This window comes from Musca autumnalis, unplaced genomic scaffold, assembly GCF_047663935.1.
Source record: "Musca autumnalis isolate F117 unplaced genomic scaffold, ASM4766393v1 scaffold_1, whole genome shotgun sequence".
Lineage (NCBI taxonomy): Eukaryota > Metazoa > Arthropoda > Insecta > Diptera > Muscidae > Musca > Musca autumnalis.
Window position 1 is genome coordinate 223987504 of NW_027411644.1, and position 15132 is coordinate 224002635.

The following is a 15132-nucleotide window of genomic DNA, read 5'->3' on the forward strand; positions in this document are numbered from 1 at the left end:
GTGACGTTGGTAACATCCAGATTTTGGAGGAAACAATGGCAGTGAAGGTTTATTTAGATGTTTTAAAAAATGATTTAACCAACAACGTCAAGAAATTTCGGCCTGTTGACCCTGAAAATTCAAACAAATTGCAATATATGTAAGTGCTACCAAGGCAACGACCATAAACATAAATCTTATTTATGTAGGACTTGGTTGTTATACAACTGCACCAAAGTTATTGACACCCCAGTCCAAAGTCTAGACGTTTACAAACTGTTATTGATGCCCAAGGTGAAAATAAGAAATATTAGAACCAAGTTTTCGAAAAATACCGTGAAAAACTGAAAATATGTGAATTTTGCAATTTAATTGACAGTGCAAATGATGACTTGTTCTCCTTTTTGTTAATTTTAAGAGAATTTTAAGTGAAATTTAGTAACTTTCTTGTTAAAATAATGGGTGGGAAAGGAGGTTTGTAATGAGGACTTTTGCTGGGCAGTTTGTTGTGTATAAAAAACTAATGAAAATGACATTAGAAGGAATAGCTTTGTTCGTTATATACGTAGTTGCTTATAACCGTTGTTCGTTATATCCGAATTTAGCTGTAGAAATCTTTGTTTTATCTCACTTTTACACATAAATAATTTAAAGAGTTAAAAAATCCTTTGATTCCGTCGTTATCAATTTTTGCGCCAAAGCAGGTCAAATTTCATATAGTGCAATGTTATGTAGAAATTGTAAATTTTTCATTATAGATATAAAATAAATACATTTTAGAATTTGATGAATTTTAACATATTTATTCTGTTTGTTTTACTGCGATTACATCACAAGTATGTACTTCAGTAGTTAAATGAATGATCAGCAGTTATTGCTGCTTTTTGGACCATGGATCTCTTTTTTCCATAAAAACTACGCAACGAGACTTGTCTTAGGGAGTTAACTACATAAAAACAAAAACGTAATATAAAATAGCATGCAAAAGATGTTGCCCAGTTCGGAAGACTGATATACTTGCAGTGGCTTGAAACGCTAAGACGTCGACAACGTTGTCTGTTTGTTGGCGAAAACCCAGCTACGAACCTCAGCAGGGTCAGCCATTTGAAAATTGTGTTACCATCCACCCTACTGTCCAATGTAAACAATAAGGCTTACGAAAGTATTTCCATACAATATTCATATTACAAACAATAGTTGTGTACTCATTTTACACCTCAATGTTTTCTATCCGGACCACCTCCCTCTGCATTATCTATGCAAACACTCAGAGCCTGCATAAAGTCAGAATACAAAATGAAAAAAGCTTAACAATTCACAACAATGTAAAATCACTTTGATTGCTAGCTGGATGTTGCATAACTCGTTAAAGAGTTTCTTAGAATTTCTAGTATCCTCGTCAGTTGTTTTTTTTTTTGTTCAGTTCGCAGTATCTAAACGGCTAGATATGTAAACTTCTACAGAATGTTGTGATGTTTAAAAGGGACTTGACTGAACCATCGCACAACACTATGTTTGTGTATAGTAGCGTGTTTGTATGCATTTTTTCCTGAAGTTTTTTTATATTGAATAGATAATACATATTACTTTATCATTTTTGTAGGCATTATTAAAGGGAAATTAATGGTAGGTATATTTATTACATAATTGTAGGTATATTTATTGATAAAAATATATAATTGAATTATTAGTATAATTTCAAAATTATTATTTAAAACGAAGATAGGAAAATGCTGACCAAAAATTCTGAAAGAGCATGCGCGAAACCCCTAGAAACCACCTTTATCTCAAAAAGTCAAAAATAGCGTATAGAACACTTAAGCATGACACCGACGGCATTTTAAAAGTGGATTAAAACTCCTGAAAAGCTCATTTATAATCCGATTGATATAATATTTTGCACAAATCATATCTTCGGTCCAAGGACTATTTCTGTAGAAAATAATGAAAGTCGGTCCAGATTTGGATATAGCTCCCATGTATATGAGGTAAAAATGCACTAAATTGAAAATATGGGACCGATCAAGTTTACGCATTGACAGATGTACTTGAAAAGTACAAGGCCGACATTACTGCCATACAGGAAATACTATGGATTGGGAAAGGCGTCAAAACAACACCTTACGGTGACGCACTGTATTATAGCTGCCATGACATAAAGCTTGAGTTTGGTTGCGGATTTGTAGTTGGTCGGAGGTTAAAACACCTGGTCTCCAGCTTCACACCAGTGCGCTCATGCTCCCACTGAAGACAAGGACGAACTGACCAAAGATATATTTTATGAGAGCTTAGAAGAAACATATGACCGCTGTCCTGCCAATGACATTAACATTATTCTAGGTGATTTTAATGCCAAAATTGGAAAGGAAAATATCTTTAGTCCAACAGTCGGAAAATTCAGTCTCCACAGTGAAACATCTGACAATGGTATGAGGCTGATAGACTTTGCAGCTGCAAGAAACATGGTAGTTAGCAGTACCAGATTTCAGCATCGCGATAATCGTAAAGGCACCTGGCTGTCGCCAGATCAAAGAACAAGAAATCAAATTGATCACGTTGTGATAGATGGAAGACATGCATCAAGCGTGTTGGATGTACGATCGTTGCAACACCTACCTTGTTGCAACAAAGGTACGTACCAGATTAAACGTAGCAAACAAAGTGCGAACAGACACAACACGGAAGTTGGACATCGGTAAGCTGCAATCACAACAGATAGCCACAGCATATTCTACTCAACTGGCCCAACTGCGTAATCGAAGCACTCCTCGTCCCGATAACATATCAGGACAATGGCAAACATTGCCCACTCCATGCAAATAGCCGCAAAATCCATACTTGGATACCAGAGACCTCCACCAAGGAATCCATGGAATGATCAGGAGTGTCGTGCTGCTACCGAAGACAAAAATGCGGCATATAGGGCTAGTTTACAATCCGTAGCAACGCGCAGCGCACGAGAGAGATATCGGGAGAAAAGGAGAGAGGAGAAACGTCTTTTCCGCAGGAAAAATAGGGAGATGGAAAAGCGGGAGTCTGAAAAAATCGAGATGTACAGGAACCAGAATGAAGTCCGAAAATTCAACCAAAGAGTCAAGCATCAAACTGATGGCTTTGGTACAGGCTCATCCTCCTGTAGAGACCAGCAAGGTATTTTGGTAACTGATACAGATAGTGTGCTCAGGATATGGAAAGAACATTTTTCAAAACTGTTGGTATTCAATAGCAGCGAAGACGATGAAGATACCACAGACTCAATCCAAGAAGATGATATTGAATGTATACCGCCCAGCCAAGATGGGGTAAAGACAGCAATAAATCGGCTGAAGAATAATAAGGCAGCAGGTGCCGATGGCATACCAGCCGAGCTCTTCAAAACCGGAGGCGACATGCTGATAAGGTGTATTCATCAGCTAGTTAGCTCAATCTGGCTAGAAGAACGAGTATCCGACGATTGGAACCTGAGTATCCTGTGCCCCGTCCACAAGAATGGAGATAAGACTCTATGCTCTAATTATAGTCTACTATATAGTCTACTCCCTATTGCCTGCAGGATCGTGTCAGGGATATTGCGCGAACGACTTAAGCCTATGGGCAACGAGATAATTGGAACATAGAGATAATTGGAATTTAGACCTGCAAGTCCTACATTGACCAGATATTTACCCTGCGGCAAATCCTGGAGAAGACCCAAGAGATGCAGATCGACACCTACCACCTTTTTGTCGATTATAAAGCAGGCTCCGACAGCCCGCTGCGTTCAAAGGTATTCCAAGCCATGTCTGAATTTGGTATTCCCGCAAAGCTTTGTAAAATGACTTTAACTGACACGAGATCCTCAGTTAAACTCCGAAGAGTTTTGTCCCAAAAGAGGTTTCAGACAAGGAGATTGCCTTTCGTGTGATCTCCTCAACATCCTGCTGGAAAAGGTTATACGAGAGGCAAACGTCAAAAGAAATGGCACAATCTAAACCAATAGCCACATGTTACTTGCTTATGCTGATGATATACACATCATGGGACGAACAGTAAAAGAAGTAACTGATACTTTTATGATGGTTGAAAGAGAATCTGCTAAAGTGGGTCTGGCGGTAAACGATGAGAAGACCAAGTTGATGGTGTCGACGCGCAATGCGTCCATAGAGATCGGGCCAACTGTTGACATTGGTTGCTATAATTTTGAGATACTAAAAGACTTCGTCTACCTCGGCACCTGCGTAAACACAACAAACGACATCAGTTGTGAAATAAAAAGAAGGATTATATTGACCAACAGATGCTACTTTGGTTTAGGTAAGCAGTTTAAAAACAATGCCACATCTCGTGAAACAAAAATAACGCCCTACAAAACACTGATAGCAGTGCTTGGTGTGTTTGAGAGAAATATTCTTCGAAAGATCTACGGACAATCAGCGTTGACGGTGAATATCGACGTCGAATGAACCACGAGCTGTATCTGCTATATAACGACATATATAACTATATTAAACGTATCGAGATGCAGCGATTGGGTTGGCTAGGCCATATCATAAGAATGGGCGAAAAGGTGTATAAATACGAACCGTCTAATTGGTAGGCCAAGGAATATATGGCGCAAACAAGTGGATGAAGAGATGAAAATCCGCGGTATTCCAGAGTGCGAAGCAACAAATTGAGAGAATTGAAGATCTTTTCTTAGTTCGGCCTATGGAACAAATGTTCTGTAATGGGCCAGCTAAGTAAGTAAGTAAACTATGCCAAAATATCATTTTAATTTTTTAAGTTGTTTTACATTAAATATTCCTATTTTACTTCAGAAAAAACGTGATTTTTTCGAATAGCTGCAAACTTATATCAAAAGTTATGATACATTCTGATAAATAAGAGCCTCGGTTATAAGACAGACCAAAAATTAGTGTTGGCAAACTTTGCCAAAATATCTTTTAATTATACCCTACACCACTATGTGGGGAGGGTATTATAAGTTGGTTTTGGCCAAAAAGTTTGTAACGCATCGAAATAATGGTCGTAGACCCATACTTATATATACCAAAATGAATGTCTCGACGAGTTGAGTCGATCTGGCTATGTGTGTCCGTCCGTCCGTCCGTCCGTCTGTCCGTCTGTCCATCTATCCATCTAAACCTTGTAATCACGCTACAGGTCGCAATTTTAATCAGATCGTCACCACATTTTGATTGTTGATGAGGGTCCCGGAGGGGAAGAAGCCTATTGATTTTGGTGATGTTCGGATAATATTTAGGGGTCGGAATGGGCAAAAAACTTATTTGGGGAAAAAGTCAACGTTTTTTTCGAAAGCAAATATCTCAGCATCCATAAGGGATATACCAAAAGCAAAACCTGTTAATGAAAGTAGAAAATATTACATTTTTAACGATGTAAAGGAGGTTGTCGTAGGTGGTCAAACAACGAATATATCGCAATAGCCGCAAATTAAACCCAACTTTTCATTTTTGCGATGTTAGTTATAATGACGAATATCACTGCTTTGGTTGGCGACTTTCCAAAAGCAAAGTCTGGCTATGAAAGTAGAAAATCCCATCTAAATAACGGAGATATAGCAATAGTCGGTAATACATCCCATTTTTCAATTTTTTTCAAAATCGCGATACAGGTCGCAATTTCGATCGGATCGTCACGAAATTTTTTGAGTTAATGGGGGTCCCAGGGGGAAGAAGCCTATTGATTTTGATGATGGTCGGATAATATTCAGGGGTCGAAATGGGCAATAACTTATTTGGAGAAGAGGTCAACGTTTTATTTCAAAGCCAATAGCTCCGTTTCTTTAAGAGGTATATCAAAAGCAAAACCTGGCAAGGAAAGTAGAAAATATCACCTTTACAACGATGTACAGTTGTTGTTGTTGTAGCAGCATACAAACCTACGTAGAAGCATAGGTTTGATGCTGGGTTGGCAGCCGCTGGCCGAAACACTACGGTTTCGGGTCAATCCGGTACGATAGAACCCGCTGCCGTGGGAGGATGAACAGTAGGCTGTCGTAGGTGGTCAAACAACAGAGATATCGCTATTGATTGTGGTGGATAATATTTTGGGGTCGGAATGGGGAAAAACTCATGTGAGACAAATTCAAAGTTTTATTCTTTGTGAATATATCGGCTTCTAGGAGGGGTATTCCAACAGCAAAGCCTGTCAATAGAAGAAGAAAATATTACCTTTAAATTGGTATAAAGTAGGTTGGCGAAGGAGGCCAATCAAGGAGATACCACAATGCATCCAATTCTTCCATTTTTTGCAATCACGCTACAGGTCGCAATTTTGATCGGATGGTCACGAAATGTTGGCTGCTTATGGGGGTCCCGAGAGAAAGAGGCATATTATGTTTGATGGTATTCGGATTATATTCCCTAAAAGAAATGTTTACCAGTGAAAAACTTATGCACAGGGGTAGTGGTGTAGGGTAACACATGGTCGGCTCCGTCCCGACTATAGCCTTTGCTCACTTGTTTTTAAGTTGTTATACATTAATTATTGCTATTTCTATTTTACTTCAGAAACAAATTAAAGGTTTTAGTGATTTCACTTGAGAGAAATGTGATTATTTCAGATTTCAGCGCAACTATGCTTATCGTGCTATGTTCGAATCTGATGTTCGAGATTTAAGCGCATAAAACATCAAAAGTAACTATGGTCCGCAAAAGTTCGCATCATGCACTTTTTCACTTTTGAAATTTTAGTTATCATAAAAATTATCACCAAAAATATGCATGAAAGGAGAGATGTGTCACCACTATTAAAGAGTGAATATGCAAAAACAGTTTGGAATTTTTATAAGTTTATCTTGTACGAAGAATATATAAAAACAAAAAACTTTGAAAAATATACATTTTCGCAAAAATTTTTATTTTAATGTTCACTTAATTTTCTAGTACTTTTTTGCTTTCATTGTGACTGAGTTCAAACGGTAGCTGCGTAAAATTGGTTAATCGCAGAAAGTTGCGGATGGTCATAGAGAATGGGGAAAAGGGTCAGGTTACTGTTTATCAACAGTTTGTTTTATGTTGTGGGTTTTGAGCATCTTTTGGCCTATATATCCCGTATGTGCAACGTATAGTTAGGTCAGTAGCAAATTATATTCTCAGATTAGCTCCAAAATAGGAAAAACAAAGGATGGGAATAACATTTATTGCTATACCTGTCAACGGTCATATAATTATTTATTAGAACTTATGTTGGATTTTTACTTTTTATAGAAAATTTAAAGAATGTTAGCTCAATTTCGATACATTTATTTTTCACATTGTTGTAAGGAATTGTCTTTTCTTTTTTAGATTACCATTTGGCAGCGCATTATTTCATCAAACATGAGGTAAGCCAGATTATGCTCATAAACATTTTTTTTTAGTAAGAAGCTTACACAGGCATAATAAATAAAAATTCGGTCTTGTTCTGGCCGCACCTAAAGTATAACTGAATGTCAAAATGGACATTGAAATATGAGAAATTCCAACTATGCTTAATTTTGGTGGAGAGCTAGAGTTTGCAATTGGAAACAATGTCTCAAAAGTCCCCATCGATCCCATGTGTGCAAAAAAAAAAAAAAAAAAAACAAAAAAATCGCCGGAGTGATTTTCAAATAAATCGCGGTCAAAGTTCACATTTTTAGGGTTTTTTAGGCTTTTACGATTTTGCTTGGAAACGGCAAGTCTTATCGAAATGGGACTGAAGAAAATAATGTAGCAGTGAAAATCCTCTACAATATTTTCTTTAGTCCCATTTCGATAGGACTTGCCGTTTCAAAGCAAAATTGCCTAAAAACCCTGAAATGTGAACTTTCACCGCGGTTTATTTAAAAATCCCTGCATCGATTTTTTTCTTGTTTTTTTTTTTTTTTGGATTTTTCTCATCTATGAACATTTGAACATTTCTGTTTCAGAATCCGCACAAAAATCCCAAGTGTACGCAGTTTTCATTAAAAGTTAGTTAAGGCGCGCCGTGCGTGACGTTGTTTTATAATTAGGCTATACAGTCAATGCATTGTCCCAATTTGAACTTTTATATCTCAAAAATGGTAAAACCTAGGAAAAACTCATGAAGGTTAATGCTGTGAAGAATTTTCACAACATTTTATTTAGTCCCATTACGATGGGACTTGCGGTTTCCAAGCAAAATCGTGAAAACCTAGAAAAACACTAAAAATATGAACTTTTGTTGTTTGATTTTTCTCATCTATGTAGTTTCAGAATCCGCAAAAACTTCCCAGGTGTAAGCACCTTTCATTCAAAGTTAGTTAAGGCGCACCGTGAGTACGTTTATTTTAATCGGTCGGCCTTATAGTGTATTTACGCCCCTTCCCAGCAAAAATTCTCATTACAAATTGGCCTAAAATAATGAGAAAATTTTAACACGGGCATGTCATAGGGAGTAAGTACTTATTTTTTGGCCACTTCTTCTTCTTTATTTGCATATTCGATCTCCGAATATAAGCGACCAATACAATTATATATCATTATTTGTTACAAATTTTAAGGTATATTCATATATTATTCGTGATCTCCATAAAAGCTTCTCTATTTCTGGCTTCACTCAGTAGGAATGAGAAATTTTCAATGCCGGTCCATTTCAGAATGTTGTCAATCCATGATGTTTCTTTCCGTCCTCTGGATGGCTTCCCTTCTATCGTTCCACCGATTATGGTTTGGAGCAGCTTGTATTTTCGGTTCCTCATTATATGTCCAAGATATGACACTTTTCTTCTTTTTATTGTTGTAATTAGTTCACGTTCTCGATTAACCCTTGTCAGAACTACTGAATTGGGTATCAAATGTGTCCATGGGATTTTTAGGATACGTCGATAAATCCACGTTTCAAAAGATTCTAGTTTCTTTATGTCAACGGCTTTTAGCGTCCATACTTCTGAGGCGTACAGCAAGACCGACCAGACATAAGTTTTAACAAATCGAATTTTTGTTTCCATGTTTATGTCATGACTGCATAAGACATTTTTGTATTTGAAAAATGCACCTCTCGCCATTTCTATTCTGCATCGTATTTCTTTTGTGTTATCCCAGTTTTCATTTATTTTGACGCCGAGATATTTAAAAGACTGTACTCTATCTATATGTACATTATTTATTTGTAATTCGGTTGTTTCTTCGTTTCTGGATTTGGATATAATCATATATTTAGTTTTTGGGATGTTGATCTTTAACCCATACTTTTCGCTACAGATACTTAGACGAGTCAGAAGGAATTGTAATTCTGACAGGCTACTTGCAATTAACGTGGTATCATCTGCATATCTGATGTTGTTGACGAATGTTCCACCAATATATATGCCTTTACGAACGTTAGAGACTGATTCTTGAAAAATTCTTTCGGCGTAAATATTAAATAGTAATGGTGATAGTATGCAGCCCTGTCTAACTCCTCTCGATATTGCAATGGATTCTGTAAGTTCTCCATTAATGTCGACTTGTGCTGTTTGGTTCCAATATAGTTCCTTGATACACTGTAGTTCCTTTCCTTGGATGCCAATAGAAATGAGGATTTCCACCATTTTGTCATGCTGTACGGTATCGAAGGCTTTTTCATAATCCACAAAACAAATGTATACGTCCTTTTGTACATTTCTACATTTCTGTATTAAAACTTGTATAGAGAGTAGGGCTTCTCTCGTACCCATGCCTTCTTTAAATCCAAATTGCGATAGCCCCATGTATTCTTCACATTTTTTATATATTCTGGAATGTATAACTCTTAGAAATATTTTGAGAGCGTGGCTCATCAAACTTATTAGTCTGTAATCGGTACATTGTCTTGGGTGGTTTTTCTTCGGAATTGTGATGAAAGTAGATTTCAGCCAGTCCTGAGGGTATTTGCCTGAGTCGTATATGTAGTTAAAAAGTAATACTAAAAGCTGTATGTTTTCGTCGTCTATCAATTTTAGTAATTCGGAAGGAATTTCGTCTGGTCCACAAGATTTTTTATTACGTAATAATTTTATTGCAGATTCCACCTCAGTTTTAGATATTGGGTTCCCTGTGAGTGGTTGTTGGTTAGCCGAAACGTTGTTTGATCGGTTACTGTCAGTAAATGTTTGTTTTATGTATTCACTCCATACTATTATTTTTTCATTTGTCTCAAAAACAGCTTTGTTGTTAATATATAGTATTTTCGGTATTGATTTGTAATATACTCCTGAGGCTTCTTTAAGTCGTTTATGTAAATTGAAGTCGTCATGAAGCTCCTGCAGACGTTCAATTTCCTGACATTGCTTGTTTAAGTGCTCAATTTTTGCGTTTCGTATTGCCGATTGAATTTCTCTTTTAAGTTCAAAGTATATTTCATAATTTATGTGTTTATATTTTCGGCGCTCTTCCATCAATTTGAGTATGTCGTTTGTCATCCATTCTTTATTTTTAGGTTTTTTGTAGTTTCCTAGGTTATTGCTGGCAATATTTTTTAATGTATTTTTGATAGAACTCCATATGTTCTCTACTTCCTCCCTGTTTATATTGTCTAATTCACGATTTATATGTTGCTTCACAACTGCGAGTGTATTATGGTTATCAAGTTTCTCCACAGCAAATTTCCTTCGCCCAACCGTTTTCCTTGCTAGGGATATTCTGCAACACATATTTGCTAATAGAAGATTATGATCGGATGGCACGTCAGCTCCTGGATAAGTGGATGTTTTCTTTATGCATGAGAAAAACCGTTTATTTATGATTATATAATCTATTTGATTTCTCACAATGTTGTCTTTTCGATCTTGTGGAGATTTCCAAGTATACAGTCTTCTTTTGGGAAGACAGAAAAATGTGTTTGTTATTTTCATTTTATATTCTTGGCAAAATTGAATCAGTCTGTCCCCTCTTTCATTTCGATCTCCAAGTCCGTATTTTCCCGATACACTAGGTACAGCTTCTTCTCCAACTTTTGCGTTAAAGTCACCTTGGATAATATTTATCTCATGGGATTTTGTAGTTTTCAATAAATATGTGGCCACTAAAAAGTAGATAAATAAGTAGTTACTCCCTGGTTACTTCAAGTCGTAACTACTTATTTAAGTACTTATGTATTTACTTTTAAGTGCCAAAAAATAAGTACTTACTCCCTATGACATGCCCGTGTTAAAATAATGAGAAAGTAGGCCAATTTGTAATGAATATTTTTGCTGGGTTATTTCTTCATATGTGTAATTTGTCATAATGTTATCCCCTTTTTATACCCTGAGTCTAAAGGGTAATGAGAGTATATACAGTAGGGTTATAACTTTTGTTCATTTTTTGCAAATGTTTGTTTTGTTTTAGTTGAAATATGTCAATTCGGGAAGGAAGTTTTTTTTTAAGTTTGGTTTAAATAAAATAAAGATTATTAAAAAATTTTGATAAATAAGATCAGATATCACCTGGAGTTGATCACAGCATAATAGATAAGAAAATACAAAATTATATGGGTGGAAGTAGGGAAATTAAATACAACTTTTTATACCCTACACCACTATGTGGAAAGGGTATTATAAGTTTGTTTTGGGAAAAATGCATGTAACACCGCGTAATATTCGTCGGAGACCCCCAATGTGGTATACCAATCTTCATATCTCGGCGAGATAAAGCGATTTTGAGATGTGTGTCCGTCCGTCCGTCCGTCCGTCCGTCCGTCCGTGTGTCCGTCTGTCCATTATAAGTTGTAATCAAACTCCAGGCCGCAATTATGGACCGATCGTCACGAAATTTGGTATGGAGGTCGGTTTCACATCAGAATATATCGCTATTTTGATTGGTGATGATCGATGAAATATTTAGCGGGTGAAATGGACCAAAAACATAATTTTTATCAGATTTTGTAGCTGCTCTGTAGGTCGCAATAATAGTCCGATCGCCTCGAAATTTTAAATAAGGTAAGAGTATATGACAAAGAAGAAGCATGCAATTTGAGATGGAGATCAGATAATATTTAGAGGGTTAAATGGACCACAACTTTTGTGTGAAAATTGTGAAAATTTTTAATGAACAGCTTATATCTTTGTTCCTGAAAGACACCTTCCCCCTCGTGAGTTATATTTGGAAGACGATCTTTTGACCTTTTAATTGATGTCAATTATGTTGATGTACGTGATCAGATAACAGAGTTACAGCCTAATATATCCAGTTTTTTGTTTGTAGTGTAATCATAAACCGGCTAGAGGTCGCAATTATAGCTCAATAGTCACGAAATTTTGCACGAGGTAAGAGTTTAGGTTGAAGAAAATGCCTATAATTTTGCATGATTATCTGATATTATTTAACGGTTGACATAGACCATTACTTTTGTATGAAAAATATACAAATTTTAGTTTTGGTCCATATTTTCATTCCTGGAGGGCATATACCGGCAAAGGCGTCTACATATGGAAAAATAACTACTGATCTTCCCCCTGATGCAAATTGCAATAATGTGTCTGCTAGATAACGCACCTTCTGCCTGATATATAATGTGTTTTGTGTAGAGAACCACAATTTCCTCCCATGCTACAAATTGTCTCTATCATGACAGAGAAATTTTCAGTTCAGTTGTCAAATTGGATTTTTATACAAATATTGCAACATGGGGTCGCTTCGCCACCTATGTTATACCTCAGGATTTAGGGTAAAGGGGATACAAACAAAATACGACCAAAGATGTGTCTCATCGAAATATATATTCGTCCAAATATATTTGGACGAAATTCGTTTCAGACAAATAAGAGCCTATTTAGCCCTGTCCGTTCATCTATCTCTCTTAATGTCTAGCTGGCTGGTGCGCACGATAACTCTCGAACGGATCTACCGATTAGAACCAAATTTTATACTTCGTAATATTTTGCCCAAGCTTTGTTTAAGTTCGAATGTAGGCTAAAAAAAAGTTCAAAATTGTTTTCGAAAATTTGTGTGAACGATAACTGGCGAAGTGAGCAATCGATTTTCTCCAAACTTTCCATATATTATTATTCCTTCCAGATATAGATCGGATAAGACTATATCGGTCCTTAGAGTACCTCCTACACAAAATTCGGAAAAGGGAAATTCAAGAGTCCCTTTGAATCGTTATGATTTTTTTCAGCAGATTGTACTTGCGCCGCAAATCCGCAAGTTAACTCTCAATGGGATTTTCTGATTGGTCGAAACATTACACATCGTATTATTTCATCCAGTCATGTGTCAGGTTGGAATATGGACTATATCTTTCCGTCCTTCGAGTACCTCCCACACAAAATTTGGGAAAAGTGCAGGTTGAAGGCCCGTATCGGATCTATTTGATTATTATTTTCTTTTTAAAGAAGGTTCTTTGTACGTTCCGTATTCTGGTCCCTTTCCCGGGGTAAGTCATACTTCCTGAGATAATAGTTCAGAAGTTCCAAAAAACCCTGCTGGCTCCAACTAAAATTACAAATCTGAAAAAATAATTCTCAAATATTTCCAAAACTTAGAATTTAGCTTACTAAAATTGATTTGGTATATCCCCATATTACGATACCTACAGGTTCCACGTATTTTGAAGCAAACTCGTGTTACAAAATAAATATATTTTTAGAGGCTAAAGGTATATCACCGTTAGCGCCGCTGACTTATACTCCCTTTTTTGCTGTTTAATTGAATATGAATAATTTTGGGATTTATAAATTTGTTGGCATGCAAAATTTTTGAATTTCTATTCATTGTTAGTTATTTCTACCGGTGTAATATATATTTTAGATATCACAATATATGCCCACAATGACCTATTTTCGAAGTATATGTGAAATACAAGTGCACAATTTTCGACGATAGATCTTCAATAAACTCCCAATTTTCCCAATTATCAAATATACCAAATTGCGTGGTATATATGGTAATATTCAAAAAAGTTTTACAATCGTTGAAGTTGAGGTTCACCATTTAATAGGTCGCGAACTGTTAATATATTTTATAAAATATGGATACATTTATATTAATTGAAGTGTTTTAGCCAAGCTCTCATAATATGGACCATAACAAATAATTTTCGTGGAAGCTGAGTTGGTGGTAATATAAAAAAATGGAAAAAATGTGTTGAAGTAAACAAGTTTTTTTGTGTTCTTTCTTGATTTCTGGCCAAACCACGTAAAATTCAAACCTGTGCTCAAAAAAAGAACTAAAGAATACCCCTTGGGAAACATGGTTCTAGTGCATGACTTTTCGATATATACACTACATCCCACTAAAATTGATGACATTTTGAAGTTTTGATTTCAGTGTTTTTCGAATTTTTCTTATAATTAGATGGTGCAACTGGATAATATTTTCAAACTAGTTACAGGATTGTAGAACTCGCGATTCTACGTCGTTCGATGTATATCTCATAAGTGTGCTCTGTACAGCTTCCTAGTAATAGGAGTCCAAAGGCCAAAATTTGGTGCGTAAATTTTCTGAAAAAAACCTATTTTTTGGCTTTAAAATTTACAACTGTCGTATAGGTACCCCTGAACCCCGCGTGATTTTAGTTTTTTTAAGTGCCGGATCTTATAAGACCTTTCGCGTTCGAATCCATCCACTGAAACGCCGGATATAGATACCTTGAAAGTAGAAAATTCTGCAAAAATATATTTTGACAATTCCGCGAATTGAACCGCGATTTTCTTTGATTATTTTTACATAAATGTAATACTTTATACGCGATTATAATATTTGCCAAAAAGAGGTGTCACAAATTACAAAAATTCGGAAGTAATATCCCTATTTATCCCAAAATAGGATGTGGTGGCACATCCGCAGTTCTTGACGAATCTGTCTAAAATCATTTGTATTGACGTATTTTTAATAGGCGGCCATTGAAATCGGATGCACCTTATAATCATATGCACATCGCGCAATTTTTGCCCACTTGAAGGTTTTTTGAACAGTAAGATGCAACTGATGGCACAATTTGGCCGCTGAATGAAACATGGGAAAATCCATGCATATTGATAGACATGGACTCCCTGTATCCGAAAAGCACTTGCACCTCAACTGATTTAAACGGATTCACGAATTACACGCTTTTTAACTTTTGTGTTTTTTCTTTGATTGTGATTTCAATATTTCTCTGTACTTCTTAACTCTATTGCTTATCATTCTAAGCAAATATACTTTCACGATGACAAACTATTTTCCTCAAAGAAGTATTAGCAAAATACTTAAGGTTTTGTATGGAAATTTAGCGAAATAGTAGAAT

General features: G+C 36.1%; 1 protein-coding gene across 1 annotated transcript in view; it reads left to right on the forward strand.

Annotated features, from left to right (window-relative positions):
• The window catches only part of Obp83cd (Odorant-binding protein 83cd), a 540642-nt gene that overhangs the window by 113550 nt on the left and 411960 nt on the right, over positions 1 to 15132 (forward strand). The window contains exon 3 of the mRNA XM_073960309.1: positions 7269 to 7306. The gene's annotated coding sequence lies outside the window, so the exon portion shown is untranslated. The remainder of the gene's footprint in view (positions 1 to 7268; positions 7307 to 15132) is intronic.